Source organism: Balaenoptera borealis, assembly GCF_965194805.1.
Source record: "Balaenoptera borealis genome assembly, chromosome: 5".
Taxonomy (NCBI): Eukaryota; Metazoa; Chordata; class Mammalia; order Artiodactyla; family Balaenopteridae; genus Balaenoptera; species Balaenoptera borealis.
This window is the reverse complement of record NC_138862.1, coordinates 141,975,765-141,993,946: the sequence shown is the minus strand read 5'-3', so window position 1 is coordinate 141,993,946 and position 18,182 is coordinate 141,975,765. Positions and strand designations below refer to the sequence as shown.

At 38.6% G+C, this 18,182-nt stretch overlaps 1 protein-coding gene and 1 pseudogene across 3 annotated transcripts in view; one reads left to right on the top strand and one right to left on the bottom strand.

The window, feature by feature from the left end:
• ZNF385D (zinc finger protein 385D) overlaps positions 1-18,182 on the top strand; it is a 924,724-nt gene that overhangs the window by 307,510 nt on the left and 599,032 nt on the right. The gene's annotated exons all lie outside the window — the stretch shown is intronic.
• The window catches only part of LOC309629071 (serine/arginine-rich splicing factor 11 pseudogene), a 298,348-nt pseudogene that overhangs the window by 10,352 nt on the left and 269,814 nt on the right, over positions 1-18,182 (bottom strand). The gene's annotated exons all lie outside the window — the stretch shown is intronic.

Genomic DNA, 18,182 nt, shown 5'->3' with positions numbered 1-18,182 from the left:
TTTGAAATGAAAAGTGTGCTGACTAATACAGTTTGTTTTGTCCAACAAGAAAGTGGATGATACAGTGCCATAATGTGGAATTATCAAAACATGAATTACGGGAATTTTAAGAAACCATCTCTCTTTCAACCAAACTACAATTCCTTCCTGCCCTCTGCCAGCTCCTGTAGCATTGCCTAAGGGTCCTGCATGATCAATTTGAATTATTTAGAGTTGGTCTCTCTCCCTCCCTTCCTTCCTTCCTTCCTTCCCTTCTTCATTTATTTTCCATGATACTGCTTGATTGGAATAAACAAGAATATGGCCTAAATGCCAGGCTTAGCAGATGCAAACCATGAATTGTAATGATTTTTCCACCAGTCTTTATTTCAGCTGATCTAATTGTCTGCCAATTTGGTGTTTCCAGGGTGTGGAGGTCAGAAAAAGTAAATTGGGCTTAAAAAATGCTTTGGAGTAATTTACATCTGCTTTTAAGTAATGAGATTGCAATATCAGTTGATACAATAAAAACAAAATACTGATTTTCCTATTCTAAGTCCTTTTCCAAAGCAATTTATAATGATGTGATCTAACGTATCATGTTGAATGTTTTGCTGTGTTCCAGGAACAGTGCTAGTCACTTTAAAATGATTATCTGATTTACTGCATAGAAACTATGAGATAGGTATTATTCCTATTGTTATTTCTATTTTAAGAAGAATAAGCCTTGGGTGGGAAGAAAGTGTCCTTAAATACTAAACACCTATAAGTATGAAATGCACACTGTTGGCACCCCCCAAAAAGTAAAATATTTTATTAACATTTTATAGGGATTCCATGTTGAAATGATACTGTTTTCGATATGTTGTGTAAAATAAAATTTGTAACTAAAGTTAAAAAAAAGAAGAAAGAATAAGCTGTGGTTGAGAGAATTTAATGAACCTGCCCAGGGCCACACAGCTAGCGAATGGCTTGGCTAGAATTCAAATCAGATCGATGTATCTCTAGAGCCTGAGATTTTACCACAAATATCTTACACAGGGTCACACAGCAAATGCTCAGATATGGTTGGTTAAATTATTAGTTTCAATATGTCATTTCTCTAGTGTTTCACTTCACATCTCTGCCACAGCTTCATGGTGGATAGAGGAACCTTACTGATTTGCCTTCTCATTCTGAGTGGCCATTGCCCATCCTGCCTGGGTGCCACCATGAGACACATGGAACTTATTTGAATGGAACCTGCAGGCTGTAGATGAGCCCAGCCAAACCCACTGAGATCAGCTGATTCCAATCTATTCAAACGTGAGCATGAGAAGAAATGACAGTTGTTTTAACCCAATGAGTTTTTTTTTTTTAATTGAAGTATAGTCGATTTACAACGTGGTGTTAGTTTCAGGTATACAGCAAAGTGATTCAGTTATACATATATATATATATATATATATTTTTTTTTCAGATTCTTTTCCCTTAGGGGTTACTCCGAAATATTGAGTATAGTTCACTGTGCTATACAGTAGGTCCTTGTTGGTGATCTATTTTATACATAGTAGTGTGTGTCTGTTAATCCCAAACTCTAATTTATCCTCCCCGCCTTCCCCTTTGATAACCATAAGTTGGTTTTCTATGTCTGTGGGTCTATTTCTGTTTTGTATATAAATTCATTTGTATCATTTTTTTAGATTCCACATATAAGTGATTTATGGTATTTGTCTTTGTCTGGCTTACTTCACTTAGTGTGATAATCTCCATGTCCATTCATGTTGCTGCAAATGGGATTATTTCATTCCTTTTATGGCTGTGTAATATTCAATTGTATACACGTACCACATCTTCTTTATCCATTCAGTCCACTGAGATTTGCTGTGGTTTGTTACACAGCATTATTATGACAATAAGTGACATGTTGCAGAAAATGAATTAAGACGTTCAAAATGCACTGGCTGAATTTGGTCTGTAGACTTGGATTTTTTGTTTTTTTTGTTGTTTTGTTTTTTCGGTCAGAATCATTTTAAACTTCTTTCTAATCTGAATGTCCTCAGGAGGACAGGTACCCTCCAATGTGCTATGGTTCCCAAAACTCAAACCAGTTCTACCTGGGATTTCTTACACCCGGTTACATTCCCACCTACCTGGCCCTTGACAGAATTTCAGCTTGTGATCTTTGCCATAGTCTGTAATGGAAACGCCCTAAGCTTTCACCTGGTGTATATTTTATCTCCTCCTTGATTTAAATTTACTCTCTAGAGATCTGTATCACATATTGAATGTTTGGAGTAAGTCAGAAACCTGGATAGATTGTGAAAGTCAGTAGGAAATAGTCACTGTTTTGGGTTGTTTTTATTTAGTTTATTTTATATAAACATATATATTATATTACATTATACTATATTATATTGCATTGTAATGGATTAATAGAATTTTGGAATTTTGTTTAGATATATAACATATTAAATATATGTAATATTCAATGGAATAATAGAATTATAAATTAGATTAGACCTGAGAATATAAGGCATTAAAAACTGCTTAGTTTACTTGGAAAAATTATGTGGCTTATATCTGTTTAATGATTTAATCAAAAGTGGAAGTCTTTACTATTGACATAGAGAAATCAAGTGAACTGTTCATTTATAGTACAGTTACGAATGTAATTTTATCCTTCAAATTCTTCAATTTTGGTCACATAAAACTTAATATAAATCTTAGTGATTGTTCTTTGTTTATTCAAAGTAGGTATAATTGAATATGTACATATATTTCCCAATTACCTGTTGGATACATGCAATGTAATCTACAGTAAAGTTTTCCTTGGTTCAACTTTTCCTTTGTTTTTATGGGATAAGCCTAAAAACTTTTCCATAAAATAAATTACTTCTCCCAATACAATTTAATTTAGAAAATTACCTGTTTTTGACTATTTTACAATGTGCTCCAAACAGAAAACTGACCTGAGGATGACTCGACTCTATCCATCACAACTGGAATGTAACTTGTCTTAGATGAATTCATCAACAGATGATGGATTTCTTAGGCATTAAAAGTAACTCATTCAGTAAATCTCAGGGTATTTGCCATCACTTATGTGAATGAAAATGAGAGATAATGAAAGAAGAAAGTATCACTGGAAGAAGATCAAGGAATTGCTTTCCTACCATGGTAGTTCTCTGACCATTCCAGGTAGCAGACTTGGGGAAAAAAATGGCTGGTGGGTTGTCCATTTTAATTAAATGCCAATGAACTACCTTAAACGAGATTTTAGTCAAGCCACAATGTCCTTTGTATATGAACATATGTAGCAAAGGGCTGTCAAGGCATTGTGTTTTTAAGAGAATATCTCTATTGAGTATTCTAGAACAGAGAGAAAGATAGTGAGGAATAATAGTCCTGAGAACATATGGTTAATGAAATTGCAGCAAAAGTGAGCGGTTTTAGAAAAGTTTATCTGGTCTGCAAAAATGCGTGTTGGCGCTTTGAATTGAAACCCTAGGTGAATATTTTCCTTTGACTCTTTCTTCTTAGTGGCCATTTGTTTATCCCACTTAGCAGATGCCCTGCTGCCTGCTCTACTGTCATTTTGGTTGGAACAGTTGTGCTGAGCTACTATCATCAGTTGTCCTCCTAGTTGAATCTGCCAAGGCTGACAATTATTATACTAAAAAGTGCTTGTTCAGTAATGTTCAGTCATTCAGATTACCTTCCTCATTATTTTTCTACCCTGGAGGCAGTGGATATGAACAGTCCCCAGCTCTTTCACCTGGGGCTTAGAGATAGAGAAATTTGTTTAGATCTCAGTTATAATTCTATCTCTGATTAATGGCAAAGAGATTTGAGTCTCATTTCTCAGGAGCAGCTGGGGTACCAAGTAGCCACATATAGACAGCCTAGATATGACTTCAGTGTCTCCAAGTTCACTGGCTTGAGGGAAAGTTCTGGACACCAAAATACAGAGGGTAAAAATAAAAAGTCGAAGCAGAATGTTCTGAATAATTTTTAAAAGTGATTACAGTACTTTATACATAAAATTATTTTTAAATATCACCTAACCTCAGCATTTGAAATGAGGTGGTATTAGAAAGAAAAGTTGTTCATGAAGAGCTCATCTCTCTGAATCTTTCCAGCAACTGGAAATGAAGTGAAAATTGAAAGGGAGGTAGAAGCTTGTAGCTTTCTCTTCCCAGCTTGACAATGGAAGAGTCCCAAATACTGTGGAAGACGAAATTTGGTTTTGTGTTCTGGACTGAATCTCCTTCCCCATTTCTTAAAAACCCCTCCCCTTTAATTATCTCTTTTTTCTCTACTAGAAGTTTTCCGTGTGTATGTGTGTGTGTGTGCTGTATTAAATCACACAAAGCAGAGTCTTTCCTTGTACCTCACCCCCCCCACCATTTGGCATCATGTATCTAATACCCTTTACAGTAAATCATGACAAGGAAGTTTCTGCATACAGCATCTCTTTCCATCATCAGAAGGACTAGTTCATTTCCTCTCTGACTCTCCTTCCTCACATTCAGCTGAAGTCCTCGTCTTTTATATTTTGAAAGAGTTATTTTTTTTAGAGCAGCTTTAGGTTCATAGCAAAATTGAGAAGAAATTACAGATTTCACATATACTTGCTGCTCCTACGTATGCATTGGGGATATATAACCCAGAATGCTTTCTGCTTTGTCCCTTTTAAACTAAATGACAGTGGCTTCTGCTCTCTGAGTGACAAAGATGTCAAGGAGATAATCGTGTGGCAGTCAGCCACAATAAACTGCTGACTTTGAAGTTTTGTTCAGCTCTGGAACATTGCAAACGATAGCCTGTTAATAGGGTCCATGAAATTGGAGAACTGCAACCTATCCTAGTTGTGAGAACTGGAATTTTAAATTAGTCTCTTGATTTGGTGATTGCAAAGCTCAGACCGCTTGCATAATGTAGAGTTAAAAAAAAAGAAAAAAAGAGGTTGAATAGTTAGTATTTGACGCAAGTCTGTGATCTTCCAAAAAATCAAACAAGTCGGGGCTTCCCTGGTGGCGCAGTGGTTGAGAATCTGCCTGCCGATGCAGGGGACACGGGTTCGAGCCCTGGTCAGGGAAGATCCCACATGCCGCAGAGCACCTAGGCCCGTGAGCCACAACTACTGAGCCTTCGCGTCTGGAGCCTGTGCTCTGCCACGATAGTGAGAGGCCCGCGCACCGCGATGAAGGGTGGCCCCTGCTTGCCGCAACTGGAGAAAGCCCTCGCACAGAAACGAAGACCCAACACAGTCAAAATTAAATAAAAAAAAAAAAAAGAATCAAACAAGTCAAGTCTCAGACACAAGAGTTCATTTTGATTCTGAAGCTATACAAATGTCTAGATGTTCTTTCTTAAATTGGATCTTTACAGTAACTTCAGTTACTGAGCCAGTCTGAGCCCATATTAAGTATCCAACTCACCCCGTTGGTTCATATCAAGCTTCATGTCATCTGAAAAGCCCAAGACCTTTTTAATATTAGTAATACTGTAGTTAAGCTATGTCTTCCACATTCTGTATTTTTGAAATTGTTTTGAATTTTGTTGTTATTATCAGTTAAGATGGTGTATTTGCCTAATCTAACCCTCACTCACTGTTCTGTTAATCACATCTTCCTGATTTTTCTTTGGTGTATCACCCTTCTCTAACTTGTATTCATGTGTTTGTGAGGATTCATCCCCCTCTCTGAGCTGGGCATGGGATTCGTGTCAAGCCAATCAGATACCACAATCCTTTGGCCACAGTCCAGTATTTCAGAGCCAGTGATATACAATTCTGGGTCATTTGTAGAGATGTTTCAAAGAGCGTTTTCTCTTCTGAACCTGAGAAGCAAAATATCAACCCCCCGCAGTGACAGGAACCTTCTCAAGAGTAAACATAGAGGAAAGCAGAGGAGAAATCTACAGAAGAGGAGATCTCATCTAATGACATCTTTTGAGGCCCTTCTTTAATTTTTATTTAACGTTCACCTGTAGAATCTTCAGTTACCTGAGCCAGTAAATGCTCTTCTTCTCTGCTTAAGCCTGTTTGAGTTGGATCTCTATCTTTAGCAAGCCAGAGAGTTGACTAATACAAACATAGCTCAATGCAATAGTGATTCCCATTCAATGTCATTTGCCTTCTCTAGTTTTTCCAGCCCATCAACATTTTTGAAATCCTGATTCTATCCCATCTTTGCATCGTCAGAAAATTTAATGTCGGTCTTCTCTGTATTTCAACTAAGTTTGTTGACACAAATCTGGAACATCAAATGGCAAGTCTCCAGTGTCTAATTAAGACTTTATTCCCATAATTGTTTACCATGCCCCCAAAACATACCATATGAGACAATCTACCTTGTCTAAGGAATAATCCACCCTACAAACTTGTCATCAGCACGATTTCTTTGTATCAGCGTATGATTTCTGAAATTTATTTTTCATCATTTTACAAAATCAGGATAGCAAATCCCCATCACCCATCAAAACCATAGCGTCTGGAGTTAGACTGTTGAAATCCCGACACTAAATCTGCAACCAATTGTTTGATCTTGGGCAAGTTATCTAGCCTCTCTGAGCTTCAGTAACTTTATCCATAAAATGAGGATAAGAATTAAATCTTCCTCAAAGGGTTGTAAGAATTAAATGTGAATAACATATATAAAGAATTTAGTCCTGTGTCAGTTAGTATTCCAGCACACAACAGATGACACATTCAAACTAGGGTGGTTGGTTCACAATGGTTTAATACGGAGACCATTTACTAAGGTGTGGGGAGCATGTGGAAGAATCATGAGGATAATGGTGGAGTTGATCACACTACAGGTTTAACAGCAAGAGGAAGGAACAGCTGCAGGAGCTCAGAAGCAGAGTCAGGTAAACACAGAAACCTGGAGAAGAGCAGTGACCATCAGTGGGAACAGGGGAGGGAAACATAGCCAGCCTCACGCAACCCCGCATGGATGGAGCAGGAAACCAAATTCCAACCCCCTGCCCCTCCTTTCCTCTGATACCCCGCCATGGATCCCCAGTGGCTAAATCCAATTAAGAGCCAGAGGACAAGGAAGCCAGTTGATGCGGTCAATGTAGATTAGTCTCCCAGTCACAGAACAGGGTGGAAAAGAATGGAGAGTCCTGGAGTAGCCAATGGAAAACATCCATCAAAAGCTCAATTCCTAAAACAGTACACTCATAAAAAATATGTCTTTTTTTTTTTAACCAAAATCATTTAGTAACCTATTCAGTTTCCCTAACAATCTTGGAATATAATTATCCTAGATTTTCAGAAAATTTAACATAAAATGTCCCCCTTTTATGTTACGTATTAGGTTGAACCACATGAAATTGTCATTTTGTGGGTCAAAAATAGCTTACTGCCTGTACTTTCATGTGATTCAAAGTAATATACTGAAATTGAATATTCTCTAGTCTGATGGGACTAGATTTATGGTACACTTTGCATTAAAGGAGAATGATGGAACATTTGGCTGGAATGGTAGACTGGAGACAGGTAGACAAGGACATTGGATGTCATGATCAGAAGTTCTAAACTTAGCATGTACTAGTTAAGAAGCTACTGGGGTTGTTAAAACTAGGGTGTGATGCTTTCAGGGTTAGAAAGGTAACATTTTCTAAGGCTAGCATGCCATCTGCCTCTGACAATGAGTCTGCTTATTACCTGTATCTTATATATTCTGTCTGTTGCTTGGATCATAGCCAAAGAGAGAGTTTGTATTGTTATTAATCGTTTCAGAAGGCTCCATTCATGATTTACATCAGTCATATTGACGTCCTTAGAGGCTTTTAGCTACTTTTGGCAATAACTTTCCCACTTTTGGCTTATTTCCATGTTCTGCGTAGGGATCTTTTATAGTCATTTTGTTAGTATGTCATTGTGAAACCCCAAAACCTCCCTAGACCGCTACATAAATTGCAAGGCATTGTTGAAACGAAAGGTAATTTGATTATAATTTGGAGTCTCCATCCTTAGGATCATGCCTGATCATATATATTTTAACTTTCTTTGATATGATAGACCCAATAATGAGAATATCCATCACTGCAGGGTACATTTAAGAAACATGCTTAACTATAGAGTCTTGGGTGTGTATTTCTTTGCTTAGCATGTAGGAATCTGTGATGCTTATCATTTATTATCAAGATCTGAAGTTCTTGATGTCAGAATATTAACTATTTCTTTTCTGCCTACAACCAAAAGAATTAGAATTAAGCTCCCCACATAAGGCTAGTTTCACCAAACTTTTGATTGATTAAGCTGTCAGGAATGTAAGTAAAGAATGTGTTTGGAACTCTGCTTTAGTAGAATAACATTTACTTCAGTCTGTAGATTTTGATGATAATGACACCAACAGCAACACTAATAACATTTGTCAATGTTAATCCTGCTCCAGGCTCCATTCCGGCTGTTCTGCGTGTATGATCTCATTTAACTGCCTTGAACAACCCTGTGAAACAGGTGCTACTATTATGCCCATTTTAATGATGAAGAAACTGAGGTAAAAAAAAAATTGGGTAACAAGTCCAAGGGCAGGCAGATAGTAAGTAGGACAGCTAGGATTCCAAGGAAGGCCATTTGATTCCAGGGATCGTGAAGTTAGCCAATAATTTATAAAGTCTCCTCAGTAATTTAGGGAGCCTACCACTGACACATTTTGTCTCTCTTGGATGTTTGTATTTAGTTGAGAGACATCTTTCTTGTATATTAGTCATCCTGTTGTCCTTGCAAATCCTAGTCTAGCACTTTGCTCTTGGTTAGTGCTTAATAAATCCAGATGAAATACAATTTCCCATACCATACACCATGATGTTCATAGCGCTCCTGCTTTTTCTTCTCTCTCTCTCATTCAAGTATTTCCCACTCTTCCATTCTCCCTGGGTTTGTGACTTTCTCACAATACTTTTGTCACTTGATGTAGTTCTCTTGTTTTTCCTCTTAGATCACTTCATATATAGAAGACTTATTCCAATCATTACTCTTATTGGACCCAAACTTGGTGGCCTCTGTGTATCTCGGTTGGCAGCATGCTTTAAAATATAGTCTTTTGTGTTTTTTTTTTGGCTGTGTTGGGTCTTCATTGCTGCACGTGGGCTTTCTCTAGGTGCGGCGAGACGGGCTACTCTTTGTTGTGGTGCGTGGGCTTCTCATTGCGGTGGCTTCTCGTTGCAGAGCACGGGCTCTAGGTGCGCGGGCTTCAGTAGTTGTGGCATGTGGGATCAGTAGTTGTGGCTTGTGGGTTCCATAGTTGTGGCTCATGGGCTCTAGAGCGCAGGCTCAGTAGTTGTGGCGCACGGGCTTAGTTGCTCCGCAGCATGTGGGATCTTCCCGGACCGGGGCTCGAACCTGTGTCCCCTGCATTGGCAGGTGGATTCTTAACCACTGCACCACCAGGGAAGTCCCTAAAATATAGTCATTTGATTGATTAACCATGCTCTGCTGTGGGGAAAAGTGAGTATTATCTGTATTCTTCCCTGTCGTTTACTCCTGAGAACAATTGAGCAGTCTCTCCTCCATGAATCTGCTCCCTTTTACCTGTGGTCCTCAGTGGATTTAGTTCCTACTGTTTATCTGAATCCTTTTCTCTAACCCCCGAACATCATTGAGTTTCGTATATGTTGTTTAAATGCTCTTGGTGGAGGCGAGGCTCCTGCCAGAGTGTCCTTGTCCTCCTGGCAAGCGCCCTACCACTTGCTGGCACCGTATCTTTTTAATCCTAGTTGTCAAAGCCTAGGAAAATGAATACATATTACCTTGGCTCTTTACTTTCCATTTCTGCTTTTTCCCTTTTAGCGATGCCTTTTCACTCGGACTGTTCGTGTTCACTGTTCCTAATCATTCATCACTGAGCCACCAGGACACTGCATGTCTTTACTGCCTGGGACACCTGACAGGATCCTTAGTGCTCCTGGATGCCAAGATTCTCTTCATTTTTCTGCAGAGTGGTCATAATTTTGTAGCCTACATTCTGCCTCTTAGAATGAACTACAACCACTTGTTTCTTCCAGAAACTCCCCTTGAAAATAGCCCTGGCGCATTGCTTCTTTTATAGAAGTCTCCTCGATAAGGTGGGAGTTTGGAGGAACGTTTCCTTTAGGCTGATCTGGCCACTTCTCTTCTTTCTCCTGTCTTTCTGCCATATTTTCCCTCTGAGCACAACTTACCAATGACGATTACTTTAGCAACTACTCACGGCTTAGCTCACAGTATTTCAAAACAAAGACAACACTTTTAAAACTCGTTTTGAAATGTCGTTTTCAAGAAACCACTTTTTTGGTGCAGGCGCGGTCATGCTCTGGGTTTCCGTGATAAGTAATCGCGTTTTCTTTTTAGTTGAAGGGTATTATGCTTGGATTTAGTGCAGCATTTTGCTTAACGTTCAAAAGATCTTTGAAAGAAAGAAGTAGGGGAGATTTTGCTATATGAGCAAAGGGAACAAGGCTGAACAGCTCTGTATCTCACGAGAACTTAAATGGCATTACCTGGCCCTATGAAGACAGGGTGGGAAAGTTTTGTCGGTCTTCCAGTATTTCTTCGCACTCTACTAGTTATTCTGAACCTGATTGCTTTTTAATGGAGATCAGACTAAGTGATATAAGGGTTTTCACACTCTTCACCCGGAACACTTTGTATTCACTATATGGTTCACTGATACCCAGATGCAAGCTAACATTAAATTACTCAGTGTTCAGTGATTTTCTTGCACAGACGGCGATATATAAATCTGCAGTGTTGACTTTATGTGCAAATCTTTTGGGTAACCTAAAAACAATGTAAAATGGTTAAGTGGTACTATTTTTAAAACTTTCCCATTAAACATATGTTTAAAATATTTGACATCTAAATCTTGAAACACTCTCACAAAGGATAAATTCGACACGTCTCTGCACTGATTTCAGATATTTTTATTCAATTATCATATACATTACTTTTGCGAGAATATCAAGGAAACTAAAATGTGCAATATTTCATTGCCCTGATTATTGCTTTTACCATACTTAATGTTACTTTTAAAAATATTTATTGATGTATTTTTGAATTAAAGTATTTGTGATGATTACAGTATTCTTGAAAATAACATGCCAGTAAGAAAGCTGGTGTGAATTAGCATTGCATGATACTACTTATGAGATCATTTGATAGCTCCAACATCTATTTATATATTTTTATTGCACAATGTGTTAAATCTGTGATACATATTTTTACAGTATACTGTATTCAAGTTGACTTCTTTCTCTCTCATTTTAAATGTCTTTCTGTCAATAAATTTTAACCATGTAAATTCCCTCTTTTGAGATTCAATTCATGATAATTAGGATAGGACTTTAATGTATTATTCCGGTAAGATGACCAACCATCTGGTTTGCCCAGGACTGTTAGGTTCTCTGGGAGCAGGACTTTCAGGTTTAAAACTGGGACTACCTGCCCCAGGAAAATCATTTTTGTTTGCTTGGACTCAGGGATTTCCCAGGATGCAGCATTTTGTGTTAAAATGACGAACGTTCTAGGTGAACCAGGATGACTGGCCACCCTACATCCTGATTATTACTCTGGTTTTAGCTAGAGCATTTTTAGTCGTGGTTCTTGGTACCTAAGTAAATATTAAAGGTAATCTGGTGTGACCTAATACAAACTGCTCAAATAAGTTTTTACTGGAAATTGTTTTTTTATGTTTTTAATTTCTTCTTGATCACAAATTGTTCAAGGAAGTTATTCCCGGTATAATCACTTTGCTTTCCGTGATGATAGCCATGGGGTTATTTCAGTTTGCCTTTGGCTCTCAGGATGTCTTCCTCCCAATGGAGTGATGCTCTGAACTTTGACAGATAACATCTCCTTCCGCTATGTCCTTAGAACTGCTGGGAAACTTGAGGTCTTTAAAAAATAGTCCAACCCCTTTCCTCCCAGGATTTTGCGCTTCCCTGTGTCTTCAACACGTCACACTGTTCCTCTTCTACTCTGGGACCTCACTCCATGCAATTGCGATGTTTGGATAACAACTCAGTCTCTGAATTTCAGCTCAGTCTTCGTTGCTTGGTGTGGTGACTGAGAGCAAGGATTCTGAAATCCTAAACCTAAACATCGGAGTTTAGAGCAGAGAAGGGTTTATTTCAGGGCCATGCAAGGAGATGGGTGGCCCATGCCCCAAAACCCTGAACTCCTCGAAGGGTTTCAGCAAAGCATTTTTAAGGGCAAGGTGAGGGAGGGTCATGGTTAGCTGTTGCAAACTTCTTGGTGTGGGAATCCTTTGTTCTTGCAGCCGTCCTTATAGGTCAGGTTGCAATGTTCCTGTAAACCTCCAATAAGGCAAATATTATTATCTGTTCTGAAACTTTTTTTCTCTATATGTAAAAGGAAACATACCTTAAAAGGTCAGAGCTTTGAGAACGGGCTATCCTGTCTATATCAGGCTATAGGCAACATTCTTTTACAAAAGGTGAGGAGCCAGCATGACTAAGCACAGGCAACAGAGCACAAAGGTTAAAATAAAAGAAACAGATCTAAGGTGGAGTCAAATTTCTTCTTCCCTATTATATCTGTACTCTCAGCTGCTTAATTAGTGGAGTAATAGGATCTCTACTTCTTTGGGGATACTGTGATGATTCAAATGAATGCATCTAAAGCACTTAAATCAATCCACAACATGTAATAAGTATTTGGTAAACATTGATATTATTAATCTTGATTTTTTTTTAATCTGACAGTTGTTGTAAGTTACCACCTGCCTGAGTGCCCTTGCCCTCACCCCCTGGTTTTACTGAATCGGTTCATTTGTAAGGTAATTTGGTAGATCTTTGTTAAAACCTAAGCATCTAGAACTAAGAAAATCACCGCTTTAATTAATTCTGAACAGTGCTGGACCTTACCCGTACTGAGTCCTTTAATGAACCCAGCATCACTGGCCCCAGCCAGCCCATTCACCCTCTCCTAACTGCAGGGTACCCTTCGAAGTTCTTACTTACAGCCTTCGTCTATCATAAATCATTCCTTTCAGCAATATGAGATGCCTATGACTCGACCTGCAGTATATTGGAATCCATGAGAGGATAAAGTACTTTCGACTGAAATTCACTGAATCCTCATTTTGATATAAAATGCATCTCTTAACTTTCAAGCCGTATTTGAATGTCTGTTTGTTTCAATCAACTTCTCTTCATTTGCCTTTGGCCTGAAGCAGCTTTTGTAATTTATCTAAACATGCAAAGGGAAGAAACATTGTCCAGATGACTCCATTTGATTCTCAGTGAAGATGGGTTTTGATGTAAAACTTGAATTTGGAAGGAGAAATCAGATATCGTCTCTCAGTGGGATCCTTTTAAGAAATGTCCTATGCCGCTGGGTTTTCAAATGTTAATAGAAGAGTGATACGTGCATGATAATAACGTCATGAGGATGTTCCCACCACTCCTGGTCTTTGAGTTTAAAGCATATGGTCTCTAAGTTGACTGAGCTACTGGGTGGCGCTAAGCGTGAATGAGTTGAGGTGGATCCTGGCCAGGCTTAGCTGCCACACTGCTTCCTCCTGTTCTCACTTCTGTCTTATCCCTCACAATCTCTTTCTGCTACTTCTCTACCATTTAACCAGGTTAACTGAAAGTTTCATGATACCGATACCATGCCCTAGACAAAGCATGGGTAGGGAAGATAAAAACGAGAAAAGCCTCAGTGAGGGGGGAAATGTTTGTAAAGAGCAGGCAGGGGGCTTCCCTGGTGGCGCAGTGGTTGAGAATCTGCCTGCCAATGCAGGGGACACGGGTTCGAGCCCTGGTCTGGGAAGATCCCACATGCTGCGGAGCAACTGGGCCCGTGAGCCACAACTACTGAGCCTGCACGTCTGAAGCCTGTGCTCCGCAACAAGAGAGGCCGCGATAGTGAGAGGCCCGCGCACCGCGATGAAGAGTGGCCCCCGCTTGCCGCAACTAGAGAAAGCCCTCGCACAGAAGCGAGGACCCAACGTAGACAAAGATAAATAAATGAATTAGTTAATTAAAAAAAAAAAAAAAAGAGCAGGCTGAAATACATGCTACCTTTGAGGTACAGAGAACTGTGTACTTTTATTTTCTATTTCCCTTCTCCAGACTCCCCATTTTTATCTTCAGTTCTTTGCCTCTTCCCTGATCCTTAAGTGTGATCCATTGCTGCCTTCCATGTGAAACAAACAAACAAGCCACGGTGGACTTTTGACCCTTAAAAAATGTTCACTTTCTGTTCCTGGTAACTATTTTGCATATGTTATTTGAGAGAATAGATGCTATTTCTGAATAGTTTTTTTTTTTAATTTTAAATGTTTTCCTTGAATTGTTTCTTTTCCAATTTGTTTTCTATTCCTTTTTCAGTCTTAAAAAATAATCCACTACATAATGTTGAGTTTGCTTAGGACTTAACTATTCTCTTTCTAGAACCATAGATTTCTGGTAAGAGCCAGGGTATGCTATCATAGTGTCCAGGCTGTTTACTTGCTGACCTTAGGAATTTTTGATGTGTCATTTCTTTTTTATTGATTTTTGGGGGGCTGTGTTTGTTTTAGGTACAAAGAGCTGAGCTAATATCATAGAGTGATGTGTTATTTCTTGATAATATTAGTTTTCTCTGAAGTTCTGAGAAGCTTAGAGTAGAAAGGTCACAGAGTAACCCCAAGTTGAGAAAATTAGAATTTGGGGAGGGGCTATTTAATAAAATCAATATTGAAGTCAATAAATCAATATGGAAATGGGCGTGCAAGATTAGCAATTCAATAATTAATGTGTGCAATGCTTGTGAGTTAAAAATAATGTTAATAATAATAATAGCTAACATTCTTTAGAGGATTAATCATGTGCTAGTCTCTGTACTTTATATGGGTTATCTTATTTAGATATTATAATAACCCTCTGAGTGTTACAGTTCTAGGTACCTTATTTATAGATGAGAAACCTGAAGTACAGAGAATTTAAGTTGCCTTAATTGCAGAGCTAGTCAGTGACTAAGACCTTATTCACACTCAGTTAGTTCTGCGTGCCAGTCTGGTGCTGTTAACCAACCATAGAGTCCTTATTCTATACTTCTCTCTGCCTCTCCATGTCATAGATAGGGAAACTGAGGCTAAATGAGATTTCATGCATTTTGTCACATCACAGAACAAATTAGAGCCAGGTTCCCAGACTTGTCTGTGCATTAGAACCAGCTAAGCATGCTTTTAAGTATTCCAAGTCCAGTCCACACCGTAGACTAGTTAAATCACAATTTCAGGGAGAAGGACACAGGTATTAGTAATTTCTGGGGATGGGATTCCAATTTGCATACAAGTATGGGAAATATTGAGTTACAGGAAATGCTTGAAAAGAGCCAAATGGTACTCATTCCTAAGCCATTTTCATTATATTAGGCACCGTCATTTGTTGTGGATTCCTGAAAGAATCTTTCTGCTTCAACTCTTCTTGAGTACTTAATTATGGACCTGGCATTGAAGTGAGAACTCTACTTGGGTCAACTCACTCAGTGCTCCCATAAAGTACATGAGAAAACGGAAGTTGAGAGAATTAAAGCAACATGTTTAAAGGCACAGACCTAGTTAGTGGTGGAGCCAGGATTCAAAGCGCTTGACTCAGAACCCAAGGCACTGGAATCTGGGAATAATATTGATTGCTTCTATTTTAAAGTCACTTTTCTTTGTTTCCATCCTCGAATACCTGGGAGCCTGCCTGTGCTGTGGGTTTCTGACATTTCTCTTTGCTGACCCTGCCTTCTTCTGAGGCTTTGGGGTTTAGAGCATCTGCATTTAGCCTAAGTCTGGTTGCTCCCATGTCAAGAGTCTTAATCCTGCTGACTGCTGTGTTTAGATCTTTATCTATATTTAGGTTCCAGCTGTTCTTGCTGATGAAATTGCTGGAGCACAGAAACTGTCTCCATCTTGAGTGCCCATGGGGTTCAACTTAAAAAAAGAAAAAGAACTTCCACCATCATCCTTGAAATCTATGCATCCAACATTGCCCCTCCTGCCGGGGTCTCCTTTCAAGGGAGACCTTGCTGGCTGTCCTCATTTGTGAGGTTCTTAATTCCCAGTCATAGCTCTGTAACTCCACACCACTTTAAGAATTCCTTATCCTATATTGTGTGACAAATCATGGAATAGTTACATAGAATCCAGACTTTCCTAAGCACCCATGAATGAAGATTCCTAGAGAAGAGTGCAAATTAAATATTTGTATTGCATTTTTGAAGTTTTATACATTTTTGTTTGAAAATCAACAGAGTTGCTAATTTTAACTTAATTAGTGAAACAGTTATAAAGTACTTATGCAGTCATTTAATTACAAATGTTATTTCCTTTTGTTCATTTTCTATCACAGCACTTAAGACATTGAAAATTCATAAAAACACATTGGGGGACACACAATTTTCGAGGGCAGGAGCCCGCTGTGTCCCCCTTTGCCTGGCAAAGCAATAAAGCTATTCATTTCTACTTCACCCAAAAAGAAGAAGAAAAAAAACACATTGAATCAATGAGTGAATTAGGTTTACTGAATCTCGAAGTAGTAGTAGAGAGAAGCAAAGCCTGCTTCCTGGGCTTGTGACTTGTACAGTCACGTGGAACTCCCTGCTCAGAAGGCAGCTTAATGCCCTGCTTTCTATCTTGAAATTCTTAATAATTTGTAAAAAGGGCCTCCCATTTGCACTTTTCACCAGTTACTACAGATTATGTATAGGAGCATAGGTTCATGTAGCTGGTCCTGAATGGAGGGCATATACCAAAGCATAAACTTAGTCTCCAAAATAGTTAAGCAGAACCGTGGTGGGTACATACGCTCCTATGTGAACATACTGGTCACACACACCTAAGAAATCTTTTGGTTATTGTAATGAGTGTAGAAATTAACACATAAATAAAAGGATTTCCTTTAGAATTAGGCTGAATAATCATGTTTTGTATATCCATGCCCACATTTCTCGTGTATGTAGTTGTGATTAATAAAACACACGTTCATTTAGTGTCTTTACTGAATTCATAAATGCTAGAAGTTTAGCCATTACTATGTGAGGGGGGTCAGACATCTATTTTGACATTAAAGTTGTCCTGGACATAATTGATGCCCTGTCCTGAACCTATCTGAATGAATTAAAATGAACTTTCCCATCTCTGCCCATAGAGATAAAAATATGTGAAAATGTAACAGTAATTTAAAAAGTGTGTGTATTTGAGCTTAAATAAATTCTTATTCCAGAAACAAAGTGCAAATGCCTTGCCCTGGAGAATTTCAGATCAGATACCAGTCCTATGTCCTAGGGCCTCCGTTTATTCCCCACCCGTGGATAGCAGATGAGAGACTGGAATAGAGGCTCCTGCATGAAGCCAGGACCCTACAGGGATAGCTCCTCCAAAAAAAGGAATTTAAATAACTCTGCCCATGAAGCTGGAAGTGGCAAGGAGGTTCTCTGTCTATCCGGGCTGTAAGTGTATATGTGGGTAGAGAAGGGGGCTGAGGAAATTACACTTCCAGACCTGGGCTCTGTAGGTAGAGTCCAGATTTACACATCCTGTGTGTTATGAATGTAATTTCAAAAATGAACATTTAAACTCCACCAAATTCTGTGAAAAAGCTGATCACTCTGTAAAAGCAAAGGTCAAATATCTCTGTAGGGACACGCCCACAACCCAATGCACACAGGATACTAATGCAATCCAGATGAAGGATAAGACATGATGGACATGTGAAGAGACCACAAGGAGGGAAAGAAAGCCAACACAAGGAAGAGGAGGAGTCACACTTGAAAACTGGATAAAAAGGAATCCTCTCAAAGAAACTCTGAAGAATAATTTCTAAAATTATCGTAGTGACAGAGAAGAACTAGCGTGTGTCACAGAAGAGGAAATGACAGTCACTTAGAGAATTAGAAACTAATCAGATATAATTACAAATGAAAAATATAGTAGAGATATTTAAATCTCAATAGGTACATTAATAGGCAGATTTGATCATTTTGAAGGAGGAATTCTTTGTGTGTTGGGAGTTACTCATGACAAAATTACCAGAAAAACTATAAAAACAAGACAATTATAAAAAGGAAGTTAACAGAAATGGAGTTTAGAGTGATAAGGCACAATCTATGTGGTGATAGACTATCCAGAGTGAAATAGAGAGAATGAAAAAGAGACAATAAAGAAAAAGGAAACTAACCAATGATTTTCCAAAATTGTTTAAAGAAAGGCATATATCCTTAACAGACAGTA